The following is a 16962-nucleotide window of genomic DNA, read 5'->3' as shown; positions in this document are numbered from 1 at the left end:
GCTTCGCAAACCTCGGCCAGAAGATCACTGAGAGGCCGAAAATCTGCTCGGGAAAAAAGAGAGCAAGAGACTTACAAAGACAAACTTCAGGGAAGTCAACCAACCCTCGAGAACTCTTGGCAAATACTCTGAAGAAGAATAGAAATCAGTCCTAGAGCTCTAGGGGAGCTCATCATCCAAAATGCAAGTGATGAAGATCGTCTCCTGGAATTGCAGGGGTATGGGGAGCAGAATAAAAGAAGAAGCTTGATAAGAACAGAATCTCTGGATCTACTCCTTATCCAGGAGACTAAAATGGAGGACTATGCCTTCCTCCAGATCGGTAAGAAGTTGTGGAAGAAAAGCGAAGGACAAGCAGTGTCAGCTCGAGGTGCTTCAGGTGGACTGGGCACTATTTGGAATGCTAACAAATTCATAAAGATCAGAGAAGTCAAAAACACCCACTGGTTGTTCTCAAAGATACAGCACGTAGAAACAGATATGATTCTCTCCCTCTTTAACGTGTATGTTCCTGTCAGCGCAGGAGAGAAAAAGCACTACTGGGACTCCATTAGAAGTCTGGCAGATTCTCAAGAATTGGCTAATATAATAATAGCAGGGGATCTTAATCTCACCTTATCTCTGTCAGAAAAACGTGGAGGAAGCATTGTTAGGGACCTAGCTCGGGAATGGGTTGAAGACTTGCTTCAAGACTGGGACATGATAGATATTAAGCCTTCGTCCGTACACTTGGACAAACAAAAGAATCGGCCCGGGACATATCGCTGCAAGGTTAGACAGATTCCTTGTTCAAAGTTCTTTTCTTCTTCATGGTCTAGAGTCTAGAATGCATATTCTCCCTTGTTGTGTTTCCGATCATTGCCCCATTAAGCTTGACCTGCTGGCTCATTTGGACCAAGGTCCCATTCCATTTAAATTCAATTCTCATTGGGTTAAGGAACAGTTATTCATGCCTCTGATAAAAGAAATCTGGAAGCTCCCAATCAAAGGCTCTGCCTTCTTCATTTGGGAGGAGAAGCTTAGGAGAGTTAAAGCTGCTCTAAAAACTTGGGTAAAAACCTTACCAAATCCTGCTGTGGAAAGGAAAATGATTCAGGAACGACTTGAGATGCATCATCAGGTTTCAGAAAATGTTGAGATCACAAAAGAAATTCTTGACAAGGAGGCTAATCTTCAGCACATGCTCCTTAAGGCTAGTGATCCAGGTGGATGTTGGTGGCCACCCACCTATCCCATTTGGACCCCCACAACTATCTCTTTCAGCATTTTCAGTTTCCTAAATTGTATCACAATTTACTATTTTTAGCTGTTTTTCGGGTCCTGAACTTCCGAAGTCGTCAAAGGAGATCGTATGCCAAAGTTACGACCCCGGGAAATTGATGTACCAATTTACCCAAACGGGGCCCACAATTTGGCGTTTCATCTTCTAGGGTTAGGTTTCGGGATGTGAAAGGTTTTCCACTGTTTCTCAACAATAAATAGGCCTTCGAGCCTCATTGTAACACAGTTTTTAGGACAGTTCAGAGGCATGTAGCCGCCACATCTCTTCTCAGAGATAAGCTACCATCGCCCTAACTGATTTATTTATATTTCTGTTTGTAAGCACATTTCAGTATTTGACAGTAATGAAATGAAGTATTATTTCCGCTGCATCTCAGTATTTATGGTTATCTCATCTCTGTATTTATGTTTATCTCTGTAATTTGTTGCGTTCATCTTTAAATTCGGATCAGTGGTATCAGAGCGGTCTGCATTTTCTCTGTTTTTCTTTGCATATCCCCAACGAGGTCGGGATATAAGGAGTTAGGGCTTGAACTGGTCGAACCTTTGCAAGACCAGCCTCGCAAATCCCGACGGCCTCCCATGGCGGATGAGAAGAAAGACCAAGGGGCAGGAGATCCTATCAAAATCTTGCTCAAAGAAGCACTCGAGCGGCAAAGGAACGCGATGATGGATAGATTTGCACAGATCCTTTAGCCGCTACCCAGAGGCGACACATCGACTTCCAACAGCTACTCTGGAAACGCCACACCGTTTAAGGTACAAGTTAATTTTGAAATCCCCATCTTCGAGGGTCAAATAGACGCAGATGCCGTAGATAAATGGTTAAATCTGCTAGATGGGTATTTTTCTGTTCATGAATTTTCAAGTCGGGAAAAGATCGTTTTCGCTCTTCTCAAAGCAGCCCCCCACGTCAAGGACTGGTGGGAAACCTACTGCGAGCAGAAGGATGAAAGTACAGGCTCACTATTTTCAGCCGCACCCACTTGGAATGACTTCTGGGATGCCATCAAGGAGCAGTACTACCCTGTTGGAAGCTATGAGGACAAATACATCAAATGGACCACACTACGGCAGGGACGAGACCAAGATTTTTCATACCCTTCGCACACAGTTAGGTATCAAAGATTCTGAGTTGCATCTGGTACTCAAATACCGCGGCTGCCTACACAGATACATCCAGGAAGAGATGGGGTTCTTGAACATCTCCTCACTCGGCACAGCATACCGATACGCTGTCAAAATTGAGCAAAAGTTCAAACAGAAGAAGCGAGACTTTGGATCTGCAAATCCAAAGTCCAAAGGGCAAAGCCAAGGCGGGGTGACCCAAGACAACCCGTCGAAGCCGCAAGAAAAGAACAACACCACGAAGCCGAAGAAGGACACAGGAAAGTGGTGTGAGTTCCACAAGAGTCCCACTCATAACACAAGTGAGTGTCGGACCAAGCATTCACTGGTGGCCGAGTTGAAGGCTTCCGAATCAGATACATGTTCTGACCCTGAGCCAGAACCTGACAAGGGGAATGGCAAAGGGAAGCAGATCATTGATGCGGATCCCAATGCCACTGTTGCCACTGCCAAGATCCAGAAGAATGAACCTGCAGATCCAGAAGAGGGGGAGCGTCTTTTCCACTCACAGATGTGGGTGAAGGGTTCGCCGCTGTAATTCATTGTCGACAGTGGCAGCCAAAAGAACCTCATTTCAGCAGAGGTCGTGAAGCGGTTGGGCCTACCGACTACACCGCACCCGCAGCCGTACAATATCGGATGGCTTCACGAAGGACAAGATTTGAAAGTTCGCCAGCAGTGCCGCCTTTCCTACAGCATCAAACCTTTCACAGACGAGGTATTGTGCGATGTTACACCTCTGGATATTTGTGATGTATTATTAGGCCAGCCATACTTGTGGAGGCGACATGCTGTGTATGAGTCCAGGCCTCGTGCTGTCATTATTTCTTTGAATAATTCATTATACAGGATACCGGAGGTAGCCCCACCTACCGCCACATCTTTGATCACCGCTAAGAAAGGCAGCAAGCTCATCTCCCAGACCAGGAAATTCATCTGTCTGGTTCACTCCCAAAGTAAGGGGAAGATTGCCATCACATCCATGACCCCGGTGAAGGGTTCCTCCATGCAGCAGCAGCAGCAAAAGGATACAGTCATGACAAGACACAGGAACAACTTCTCCTCACCCACAGGGGTACCACACAAGTTTCAGGTGGGCGACAAAGTTTGGTTACATCTGCAGAGAGAGTGCCTTACCAAAACCCATCAGAAACTCAGGCGACTCCGACATGGTCCTTACACCAGTACCAAGGCTACGGGCAACAATGTTTTGAAGCACAACATTCCTCCATTCCTTTGCTTGCGCCGAGTGTTCAATGTGGACCGTCATCGACCATGCTTCCCACCACTTCTGGACACATCAGAGATTGCAGAACAACTCACCAGAGACCCAGCTCAGCAAAAGCTTCCTCATCTCAGGGAGGAACTCAATGCAATGGGGACCATTGCTTCCTAAGGGGGGAGGAATGATCCAGGTGGATGTTGGTGGCCACCCACCTATCCCATTTGGACCCCCACAACTATCTCTTTCAGCTTTTTCAGTTTCCTAAATTGTAGCATAGTTTACTATTTTTAGCTATTTTTCAGGTCCTGAACTTCCGAAGCCGTTTTGAGGCCCTAAACGACGTTTTTTTGGGAATCTGGGGCAACATGGGTCCATGGACTGATGTTGCCTCCCAAAGTGGTAGTACTCGGATAGATCTTTCTAACGAGCTATCGTACGCGTCAAACGGAGATCGTATGCCAAATTTACGACCCCGGGAAATTGATGTACCAATTTACCCAAACGGGGCCCACAATTTGGCGTTTCATCTTCTAGGGTTAGGTTTCGGGATGTGAAAGGTTTTCCACTGTTTCTCAACAATAAATAGGCCTTTGAGTCTCATTGTAACACAGTTTTTAGGACAGTTCAGAGGCATGTAGCCGCCACATCTCTTCTCAGAGATAAGCTACCATCGCCCTAATTGATTTATTTCTATTTCTGTTTGTAAGCACATTTCAGTATTTGACAGTAATGAAATGAAGTTTTATTTCCGCTGCATCTCAGTATTTATGGTTATCTCATCTCTGTATTTATGTTTATCTCTGTAATTTGTTGCGTTCCTGTTTAAATTCGGATCAGCTAGCTTGGCAGAGGAAGAGTATTGGAGACTGAAATCCCGCAGTCTCTGGCTCAAGGCGGGAGATAGAAACTCTTCCTTCTTCCATAAGCAAGCTTAGGCCCGAAAATGCCTCAACTCCATCTCTGAAATTAAAGTAGAGACCACCACACACGGAGAAATCCGAAGCATAAAGAACGCTGCCTTCACTCATTTCAAAAACCTATATAGTGAAGAAGAGGCCTTGGGACATGTTTCTACCCTTGTGAATGAGGTGCCCTCCCTGATTACCGCCAGAAAGAACCAATTCCTAGAAGTTGAGATCTCTAACAATGAAATAAAAAACACCCTCTTCGCTATGGAACCGGATAAGGCCCCGGGTCCCGACGGTTTCACTGCCAGATTCCTGCAATCTTGTTGGCAGAGTGTGGAGAAAGACTTAAGCAGAATGATTTGGAAATCTCAGGAGCGTCAGAAAATTGGGGGAAAGTTATGGTTGTCAAGTTAGATATTGAAAACGCCTTCGACAGAGTGAGACATAGTTTTCTGATGGATGTCCTGCGCAAATTCGGGTTTGGATCCAAATTTATCAACTAGATTAAGCCGTGTATCAACGAGCCATGGATAGCCCCTCTGGTGAATGGGAGGGTCACAGATTTCTTCAAAGCTTCTCGTGGATTGAGGCAAGGGTGTCCCCTATCCCCTCTGCTCTTTGTCCTTCAAGCTTATGTCCTTAGCTTCCTTTTGAACAAAAAGCAACAGGATCAAGAATTAATGGGCATGAACATTGCGAGAGGAGTTAATAATATAAACCATGTGCTGTTCGTAGATGATTCCCTCTTGCTGGGTGCTTCCATTGTGTCCTCAGCTAAAAGATTCAAAGAAATGATTGATGACTATTGTGAAGACTCAGGAAGCAGCCTCAATAAAGGCAAATGCCACATCTACTGCTGGAATACCCCTGCCATCACGCTGCAAGCCATCTCCAGTTGCTTTGGTTTCGCAGCCTCCTCGTCATGGTCTTCCTTCAAGTATTTGGGACTCCCTATTTTCCAAAATTGTGCTGTCAGCGGAGACTAGTTGCCCCTGCTGGAAAAGTTTGAATCTAAGATCCATTCCCGGGGATTTAACTGGCTTAACTGGCTTAATACGGTTATAAATGTAAGTGGACCATTATGAATATATATTAGAATTAATATATTATCATAAAATAAATTAATTTCAAAAGGTTATTGTACATATTGAAAATAGAGTGATCTGTAAATAGTTAATCAAATTTTAATATAAGTTAAAGGGACATATATAAATATATATTAAAATAAATTAACTTAAAATTGTTAGAATAAGTAAAACACAAAAAATACATTAGTTTAAAATTGTTAGATATCAAATTTCTTAAATATTAGTTAGTTATAAAAATAGAGTAATAGTTAATTATATTTTAATTAAAATATAAGTTAAAGGAATTAAACTAAAATTAATTTTATATTCATAGTTAAAGAGTTTTTAGAAATATAAATATCAAGTGTTAAAAAGTATTACAATTTTATAAATTAATTAATAGTCAATTTAAATAGTATATTAATTAAATATAAAATAGATTAATTTTAATTTAATTTTATCAATTAATTATTAAATAAATTAAGTTTAAATTAATCGTCAAAGAGTTTTTAAATGAATAAATACTAGAGAATTCAAGTGTTAGAAATTAATTAAAAGCTTATTTAAGGGAGGGGGAGAAAAGGAAGAGAACGACTAGGAGGAGAGGGCTGGGACCCAACAACTACTAATCTTCCAGCCATCCTCTCTATTGAGATTGTTCGGCCTTTTTTCAATCTCAAGGGCTTCCCTAAATTTCCAGTGATGGAATTGCGACACTCTAGCAATCACACTAGCTTCCTTGATGCAGACATGATGATTGGTTTTCTCCACATGCTCTGCTAAAGCGGAAGACTTGGTTCTCATATGCTTAAGGTCAGCTGCGTGCTCACTAATCCTTTGATTAATGGAGCAACCAGTCTCACCAATATTGGGGGTCCCACATGAAATGGGAATGATATAAACCCCTTTCATGTCTTTGGGGTCAATAGGATCGTTCACAGATCTGAGGGACTTATGAATGGTGTTAAGAGGTCTAAAGGTAGTGGGGACATTATGCTTCTTAAGAATCCTTGCAATCTTGTCTGTAGTCCCTTGAACAAACGGAAGATGTACACCAGGAATCTGTTCTTTAGGTCCTCTTTTGGATAACGAATTCTTAGCAGCTTTGAGGAAAGCCTTTTGTCCCAAGTGTCTGCTGTAACTGTTCTCCACAAAGACATTAAGGAGATGGGATTTCCCCTCCTCGAAACTCTTTTCATCGCAGATCCTTAAGGCCCAAGTCGCAAGGGTGTTGAGAACCCCCAACTTCTGGATCGGGAAATGGTGGGAACTAGCATGAAGATACTGCTCTGTATGAGTTTTCTTACGAAACACTCATTGGAGAGGGAACCATCCTTATTCTTAGAGATAAGAATATCAAGGAAAGGGAGGCAACCATCGACTTCTTGTTCCTTAGTGAACTTAATGGCCGAGGATTGACTATTGAGATGGTCGAAGAAGAGATCCAACTCCTCTTGGCCGTGAGACCAGATGACATTGGTGTCATCTACATATCTTTTCCAAAGCTTGGGCAGAAGGCGGGCTGAGTTTAGAGCTTTAGATTCAAAATCTTCCATAAAAAGATTTGCAACTACAGGGGATAGGGGTGAGCCCATGGCAACCCCACAGGTTTGCTCAAAGAACTCACCTTCAAAACTGAAAAAGGTCGAAGTGAGGCAGATTTCAACTAACCGAGCGGTATCAGGATCAGTTAGACGCTTGATCACATCCATGGCCTCATTTATAGGGATGCACGTGTAGAGGGAAACAACATCAAAACTGACAAGAATGTCTCCAGAGTCCAGCTTGATGTCCTTGAGCTCCTCAATAAAGGAAGCCGAGTCTTTAACGAAGGACCTTGTACGACCAACTAAGGGTTTAAGCTTCAAGGCAAGGAACTTTGCAAGAAGATAGGTAGGACCTCCAATGGTGTTAACAATGGGCCTAAGGGGAGCTCCTTCCTTATGAATTTTAGGGAGCCCATAGATTCTAGGCGTGATAGGATTGCTCTCAATGAGTTTATGGTGCAGGGGACTCACTGAGTTACTGGATTTAATGGCAAGGGCCACAATCCTGGAGATCTTCTTTAACGGGTTTTTGGGAAGCTTCTTATAACTACCGCTATTATGAAGATGATCTAACATTTTATTGCGGTAGTCTTCCTTGTTAAGAATGACAGCAGCCCCACCTTTGTCAGCTTTCAGAACAACAATATCTTTGTTCTGATTTAAGGATTTGAGGGCTTCAAATTCATCCCTACAAAGGTTGCTCTTGGGAGGCTTAGCCTTCCTCAGAATAATAGCACAATCCTGCCTAATAGTGTTCTTAATACTATCAGGTAAACCCTGAATCCCACATTCTATGTCACAAATAATGTCATCCACAGGGATCTTTTTAGGGGCCAAGGTAAAGTTTAGACCTTTGCTTAAAACTTTAAAAACAGAAGGGGAAAAGGAGAAACCAGATAAATTGATAACTTTATTATTACCAAGTTCATGGACTATAGAGACATTCTTGTCAGTTTTGATGTTGTTTCCCTCTACACATGCATCCCTATAAATGAGGCCATGGATGTGATCAGGCGTCTAACTGATCCTGATACAGCTTAGCTAGTTGAAATCTGCCTCACTTCGACCTTTTTCAGTTTTGAAGGTGAGTTCTTTGAGCAAACCTGTGGGGTTGCCATGGGCTCACCCCTATCCCCTGTAGTTGCAAATATTTTTATGGAAGATTTTGAATCTAAAGCTCTAAACTCAACCCGCCTTCTGCCCAAGCTTTGGAAAAGATATGTAGATGACACCAATGTCATCTCGTCTCGCGGCCAAGAGGAGTTGGATCTCTTCTTCGACCATCGTAATAGTCAATCCTCGGCCATTAAGTTCACTAAGGAACAAGAAGTCGATGGTTGCCTCCCTTTCCTTGATATTCTTATCTCTAAGAATAAGGATGGTTCCCTATCCCACCTAGTGTTTTGTAAGAAAACTCATACGGAGCAGTACCTTCATGCTAGTTCCCACCATTTCTCGGCCCAGAAGTTGGGGGTTCTCAACACCCTTGTGACTCGGGCCTTAAGGATCTCTGATGAAAAGAGCTTTGAGGAGGAGAAATCCCATCTCCTTAATGTCTTTGTGGAGAACGGCTACAACAGACACTTGGGACAAAAGGCTTTCCTCAAAGCTGCTAAGAATTCGTTATCCAAAAGAGGACCTAAAGAACAGATTCCTGGTGTACATCTTCCGTTTGTTCAAGGGACTACGGACAAGATTGCGAGGATTCTTAAGAAGCATAATTTCCCCACTACCTTTAGACCTCTTAACACCATTCGTAAGTCTCTCAGATCTGTGAAGGATCCTATTGACCCCAAGGACATGAAAGGGGTTTATATTATTCCCTGTTCATGTGGGACCCCCTATATTGGTGAGACTAGTTGCTCCATTAATCAAAGGATTAGTGAGCACGCAGCTGACCTTAAGCATATGAGAACCAAGTCTTCTGCTTTAGCAGAGCATATGGAGGAAACCAATCATCATGTATGCATTGAGGAAGCTAGTGTGATTGCTAGAGTGTCGCAATTCCATCATCGGAAATTTAGGGAAGCCCTTGAGATTGAAAAAAGGCTGAACAATCTCAATAGAGAGGATGGCTGGAAGATCAGTAGTTGCTGGGTCCCAGCCCTCTCCTCCTAGTTGTTCTCTTCCTTTTCTCCCCCTCCCTTAAATAAGCTTTTAATTCATTTCTAACACTTGAATTCTCTAGTATTTATTCATTTAAAAACTCTTTGACGATTAATTTAAACTTAATTTATTTTATAATTAATTGATAAAATTAAATTAAAATTAATCTATTTTATATTTTAATTAATATACTATTTAAATTGACTATTAACTAATTTCTAATATTGTAATATTTTTTAACACTTGATATTTATATTTCTAAAAACTCTTTGACTATGAATATAAAATTAATTGTATTTTAATTTATATATATATATATATAAATATTTAAAAAAAAAAAAAACTCTTTGATGATTAATTTAAACTTAATTTATTTTATAATTAATTTAAAATTAATCTATTTTATAATTATTTAAAACTAATATACTATTTAAATAGACTAGTTTCTAATATTTTTCTAACACTTTATATTTATATTTCTAAAAACTCTTTGACTATGAATATAAAATTAATTTTATTTTAATTCCTTTAACTTATATTTTAATTAAAATATAATTAACTATTACTTTATTTTTATAACTAACTAATATTTAAGAACTTTGATATCTAACAATTTTAAATTAATGTATTTTTTGTGTTTTACTTATTCTAACTAATTTAAGTTAATTTATTTTAATATATATTTATATGTGTCGTTTTAACTTATATTAAAATTTGATTAACTATTTACACATCACTCTATTTTTAATATTTATAATAACTTTTGAAATTAATTTATTTTATGATAATATATTAATTCTAATATATATTTATAATGGTCCACTTACATTTATAACCGTATTAACTTATTTAAATAAAGTTTTTACCCCTTATCAAAGTCAAACTAGCTGTTCCTGGTCAAATCTAGTTGTTGTCATTTTAGCTGTTACCTTGTCTAGAAAATTGGGTCATTGGATATTCTGCCCTATCTATTTAATGTGCAAAGCGAGATCTGCTCATTCAATATGTCTTACCATGAATCACACTAGTTGGTTCAAAACGCGTTAACAAAAGTATCTCTATGTGATTTTCGCCAAAAAAATCTTCAAAAATTTGATATGGATCAAAGAAGCCTAAATTCAATAAATAAAAATCTTATAAATAATTTAAAATGAAAGAAATGTTTATTTTTTTTATGTAGTTTTGAAGAAATTTAATGTAAAAATATTTATGTTTATAATTTTGATAATATTATTTTTTGTTTAGAGAAGATTTTTTTTTAATGTGAGAAAATAGGTTAACAATTCAAGATTTATCATTAGGAGTAATTTTATTGTGTGATTTCTTTTGAATAACGGTGATAAAAAGTTAATGTGCATTAATCAAGAGCAATTGTGATGGTTGTGGATCTAGTGTGATTTTCCTTGAATAACGGTGATAAAAAGTTAACGTGAAGGTTGTGGACCTGGGTGAATTTCCTTAAATAATAGTGATAAGAAGAGGAATCGTGATGGTTATCTCCACTAATAATTTGAAAACTAGATTATAAATTATAATAGATTTTCCACTATTTGAAAAAAGGTAATTTCTAATTTCCCAATATAAAATATATTTAAAATTTAATATAAAATTTAAAAACAAATAAATGTAAATTAAAACTTTAAAATAAATAAATTTTTTTATTTTTTATTTTTCTACATGAATAAACATAAAAAAACTCAATTATAATTTATTATTTTTAGATTAAGGATAAAATTAAATATCATTTTAATGATTATTATAAAAATAATATTATTTAAATTTATGTAAATATATATTTTTTGTTTGTCAAGTTGTTTGTCACTCTTGCCTTATGGTTTGAGGAGTCGCCACGCAAAGGCATCTAAGTCGTTAGAGTCATCCAGAGATCGCATCCGGCCTGGGCCACACCTGCCCTAAGATGACTGGATTTTTTAGCATGTCTCCTCCCCCTGGCACAGGGCACAACCACCCCCGTGAAGTTTGATCATGAGTCGCCTTGTTGATGAAGCCCATCCTCAATGGGTTGTGCTCGTGGGACTTGACAAATTTATGTAACTATTAAAATAAAGCAAAATTTTATATTAAAAGAGGGGAAGATGTGGCCAAATTTTCAAAAGCAAATCAATAGAAACAAGTCTTAAAGATGACATGGATTATTTCTTCTTCTTCTTTCTTTTTTGGTTAAAAGAGAGTTTTTATGCCATTCTTAATGTATTTATAACAACTTTTATCCATATTTATAAATTTATTATAGATATTTTAAATAATTAAAATTTACAAATAAATAGTGAAAATAAATTTTTGTTAGTTTTTATTATTGTTTGAGAGTTGATTTTATATTAATTATATTTTGATTATAAAAACTTAAAGTAATAGTCAGTTACGACTATTATTGTTTGAGAGTTGATTTTATAGTAGCATGTCTCCATGAGAGGTAGTCGTAACTGACTAAAAGTTGTCGATGAATCACATCGAACTCAGCTTCAAACTGATTTACTTTAGCCTGGAGTTTTTGCATTTCCTCAGTCAAAAAGAGGATGGTGGTTGACTATTGGAAACCTTCTGACGAAGTTTACAATTCTCTACTTGATCGTTGATGGGGGCATGAGGACAAAGATTACAGTGGCAAGTGTGACATGAGGTAGAGGAAATATGGGTGTTACTCTCCATAAGGGACTTAAAGACAATAGTTGGGACGAGTTCTAAAAACTCAGTGTTTCTAAATAACACGGATAATGATCCAAACGAACCATGCAATGGAGAGGGAGAGGTATAAGCAAGAGGAGCCACTGACACCAGAAGGCAACCCTAGGTCTCTTGGCACAAGAGTAGAGACAAGTTGGGAAAGAGGGGAGGGGTTGCCCGACTAAAGGAACAAAGGTAAACAGAGCTAATGGCACTAATAAAGACATGCTTTACACATGAATGCATGTACAAATAAGAAATTTGCAAACCCATAGGTACATGAAGCAAGTCCAGCGAAAACTCCCCAAGCACAGGACCACCTCTTTCCACAAGAAGTGTGCAAGGTGGCAATGAGGCCTTGATTTTGAAGGAGAGAATCTTAACAAGAGTTGGCATAATTTCCAATGTGGCTATGTGAGAATTCAGAAAAGTCATTGTCACACTGAAGTGGAAACAATCCCACTAGCTCACAATGCTGAAGGAGGAGACAAAGCTAATAAAATACATTAGAGTTTTTTGTGGATGCGCTTGGCTTGAGATTAACCAGATGACCTTTGCAACACTACACAGGAGGCTCACCAGATTGGAAGATTTTTGAAAATATATGGAGTTTACAAAGGAGTGAGAATCCCACCAACCAATAGAAAGGTCATCTCAACTCGCAATGTTGCACTCTCAAACTAAGACATTCCTTCTTGTCATATTAATGCATGCCATGGATACCACCTTTGAGCCAATGGATTTCCATACTTCAAAGAGCATACTAGACTTGAATTTCATTAACTCGCCCCTCTTAGTGACATCAAGAGATTTGGTACAAAGTCAAAGGAGGGAATGGAGAGATGTTTGACTAAAATATACACCACATGCATGTAGTAAAAGGGTGCATGGCCTACGCACTTATAAGCCACCACCTTGGACGAAATGACACAACCACTACTCCATACATGATGTAACCAAATTCTTATGAAGGAGGGGGGGGAACAAAGACGTAGGGAGAGGGGATTTAGAATTATTTAAACATATTTCTCGTGGTGCGTTTGTATAGATAACCAAATAATTGGTCAAGAGGAGGATTTAGCTTAGATTGGATTCATCAGGGGATAAATTTCTGACCTGGCATGCCATTGATCTCACATTAACATGCTTCAAGAAGGCATGCTTGATTAGCTTGAAAATCTGCTTCTTTATTTTGGCTTCTTAAAATGTGGTAATAAGCCTTTTGAGAGAAAGATTCAAACCTATGTTATTAATTCTATGAAGAAGGAGGGATATTTGATTATTCTTCAAGAGGGAACCCATTTGAAGGTGATGAATAGTGATGAGGGAATCCGCCATGATCACTAACGAAGATACATCCTGATATTTGGCCAAATGGAGGCAAAGAGGAAGCGTATACATTTCTATGAGATTGTTCGATTTTTTGCCAAGCCCCCATGAATACTTTATTTCCTATATTCCATTAGGATTTAAGAGAATCCCTCCTCCTCCTACCACCCCATATTTGCCCTCTCTTTTTATACTACAAATTATCTTTAAATTTAAATGTGCTAATAATTTTAATATTCTCAGTGCATGATGGCATCTTCCTATATTTCATAGTAATTTATCCAAGACTTAATATTGTGATGCCATATTTTTCACTAGATTATTAATCCTTAAAAATTATAAGATTTGATAAACCATTTTTTTTAATAACTCTAACAATCTTAAAGAAAATAATAAATCATTATCGAATAAATTATGTTTCAAATACCTGAGATGGGGTGTCAAATTCAAAAAAGGGTGGGAGTCAAGTTGTCGCCATCCCACTAGGACACACACCCATGGGATGTGGCAACACGACAATTTGTCTGTGACAGACACGGGGGATCCCTTACACTTATCGCCCAGACATCTGCATGGAGCTTGTCTATAGTCATTGCAACTAAAGTTCGATATGAAGCAGTATCATTAGGGTTCAATCCATATTTGATATGGATACCATCTCACCTGATGTGCCTATTATTTCACTTAGTCCAATTAATATTGCATCCATTCATTGGCATGTGAAGAGACTCAAACTAAGTATACAACTCAAGGATTTCATTATGCATCATTTCATGGGAGGCCTCCAGAAAAAATTCAAGTCTTAGGGCGGTAACTTGGTGTTGATGGTGTTGGACCCGCCAACATGTCAAAGGGATCTCCCCGGTAAGAAGTCCCAATTATACCTCAGACCATTTGGTGTAGGATTCCCAGCAGTGGATCGTAAAGCAATGCCTTGACCACAATTTCACACAGAGGCAAGTAAGATAACTCTTTCAGTAGCAAGGGTGTGACCATTGCAGTGAGTCAAGGAAGGTGTATGAGAGGTTCTAACACATGTGGGTTGAGATGAGTGCGCCCCTTGGCAACCTGTAACAATACTCGGACGAGCGAATATGCATCACAAGTTGGAAAGCAATTCAGCTAGCAATCCAAAGTGATGGTTAAACCAACAACACATCTGCAACAAGATCCATACAATTGCATACAAAAACAATTCATACACAACTACGTAAGTTAAACAACATACATTGCTACAACAACCGGAATAGTCCAACTACAATAACAACATATGCATGAAAACGTGCTGGCTCTGTTTTATTAAGAAGTGTAAGTTCCAGTCATACAATACATCCATGTAAACCCGCTAGCTCCAATAGTGGAACGTTACAGCCACATCCACCTACTCCTCCAAAGAGATGAACTAGCTCCATGCAGTGGAGAAGCCAAGGTGCATTACAATATTGTCCAAGCTTTCTCCAAGATAGTCTTATTGGAAGCTTGGCTGAACAAAAGCCTATACAATGAGTTACGAGGGACTATTTATAGCAAAGGGTGGGGTGGCCCTTGACATTTCCCCTTTGTGATCATTCAACTACCCTCATGATTCTTCACCTACTCTATGACTGTTACATCCACTATTGACACTTAACTTACACTTGACATGACTTAACATTACAATGCACATGTACCCATGTGAACACAACTGGCTTGAGCAAGCCGAACTAGACATCACTCTGACTAAGACAACCATGGAAGTCCAACTCCTCAACATTTTCATGTTGATCGACAGTGACATATTGATGCCAAGATCTATAGTCCCTGATGGTGTCTATGTGATCCGCGATGACATTTGTCTGAAACCTGACACTTGCCTCCATAGCGTCTAGGTACACTGCTCGGGCTCCTCTGTCCAACTCATCTGAAAGCATGCACATCATTGTCTTCAAGGTGGCCAGACCAGCAACATACTTGTGCATGATGTCTACACTAATAGGAAAGTCTGGGCTAGTGGCGATGTGCTTCAACTCGTCGAAGTACAAGTCAAGCTCTAGTTGGACCTGTTTCTTTGTCTTCGCCTGGGTGAGAGTCCCAAGTGATGGGATTTCATATGTGCACACCACAACATCCATACTCATGCATGGGAAGCCTGTATGCTAGTGATGAACTGTGGGAGCTCTTCATAATTCCATATCTGACTCTGGATACGTGCTTTCATCTCGACCGCATTGACCCCCATCATCTTAGGAAAGTGAAGTGGGGCTCTTTTCTACTTCATCGTCCATGTTTGCATGTCATCAACAACATCATGCAAGTTCATCAAGATACGTGCTCTTCTAGCACATCGCTGCTGCCATCTGTTGAGATGGACGACTGCCTTGTGCACGGTACCAAACTTGGAGTACAATGCTCGCATAGTTGTGTCAAGGGACAATGCTTCATCTAGTATTGCCTTCTTTAGTTTAACTCCGGCAGACATTGTCACCAAGTCTCCCCCTTGCTTGGTCGTTTGTAGTTCCTTTTCCATTCACTCATTCTCAGTTATTAGGAAGAAAACACTTGAGCTAGTGGCTTCGACATACACTCTGGTTGCATTGGCCAAGGCATCTGGACGTTTGTGCACATCATTCATGATCACTCGTTCCTCAACTTGCGCAGGAGATGTATGATCCTCCAGAGTTGACACTCTATGAGACTGCACAACTCTATGTTGGGATTCATCAAATGAGATGTTGTGCATCTCTTCTTCCCGCTGATTACCAAGGATCTCAGTCCCTTCTTGGTCATTTGAGACTTTCTCATCATATGGATGCATTGAAGCGGGTAAGTTGACCTCTTTGTGGTGAGGCATGAGGTCGGTGTCCTATTCCAACTCCTATTGCTTCATGTCTGCATCTAACTGTTGAAGTGCTTGTTCTATCTCATGAGCGAAGTATTTCCCCTGCGATGGTTCACCTAGTTTTCCTGATGCTAGTTGTTTTGATGAATCAACTACTTGTACGGGCGTTGCTTCGTCTGTTTGCACATGTTGCGCCCCCTGCTATATCTGTCGTTGTTGCGCTTCCCTCTCCTATGTGCGCAGCTCTTGTTCCTTTCAGAGTTGCTCTCTCAACTCATGCAACTCCTTCTCTACTTCTTCCATTCTCTTCTTATCCCTCTTCCTTCGCGTGATTCCCTTGTTGTTTTGCTTCCTCTTTACCTCTATAGCCATAGTTTCTTTCTCTACAAGTGGATCTGCTCGAAACTTGCAGATTTGCTCCTCCTCCATGCGATCAACAATCTTCCTCTTACCTTTGTCGCGCACTAGTATGCTTGCCTCTGCTGGCACTGTTGCTACTGCTGGTGCTCTATGTGATGTTGCTTCATGTTGCTTCGCTAACCACTCCATAGCAAAGCCGACTGGTTCATTGGGTCTGCAGAAACTGTAGTAATATCTCCATGGGTCCTCCTTGGCCCAATGACATGCCCCGTGGATCCAGTTGAACTGAAATCTCATGCTGTGATCTTTCACAATGCAATGTGAGTCATACATATTGTAGCTTCAGAGGTCGAATGGGTACTTCTTCATCAGTTCTGCTTCGACATCCGCTTGCTTGATACTCCGGTTCTCATATAACCCAATCCGCAACAGAAGAGAGGGCCAACGTGCCTTCTTCTTCCGATGTAGTCTAGATGTCAATCCTACCGAGACGTGATATGCTACTTCT

Source organism: Pinus tabuliformis, chromosome J (genome assembly GCF_031772625.1).
Source record: "Pinus tabuliformis cultivar Carrire ecotype Pingquan chromosome J, CPIR1, whole genome shotgun sequence".
Classification (NCBI taxonomy): domain Eukaryota; kingdom Viridiplantae; phylum Streptophyta; class Pinopsida; order Pinales; family Pinaceae; genus Pinus; species Pinus tabuliformis.
This window is presented reverse-complemented; position numbering follows the sequence as displayed.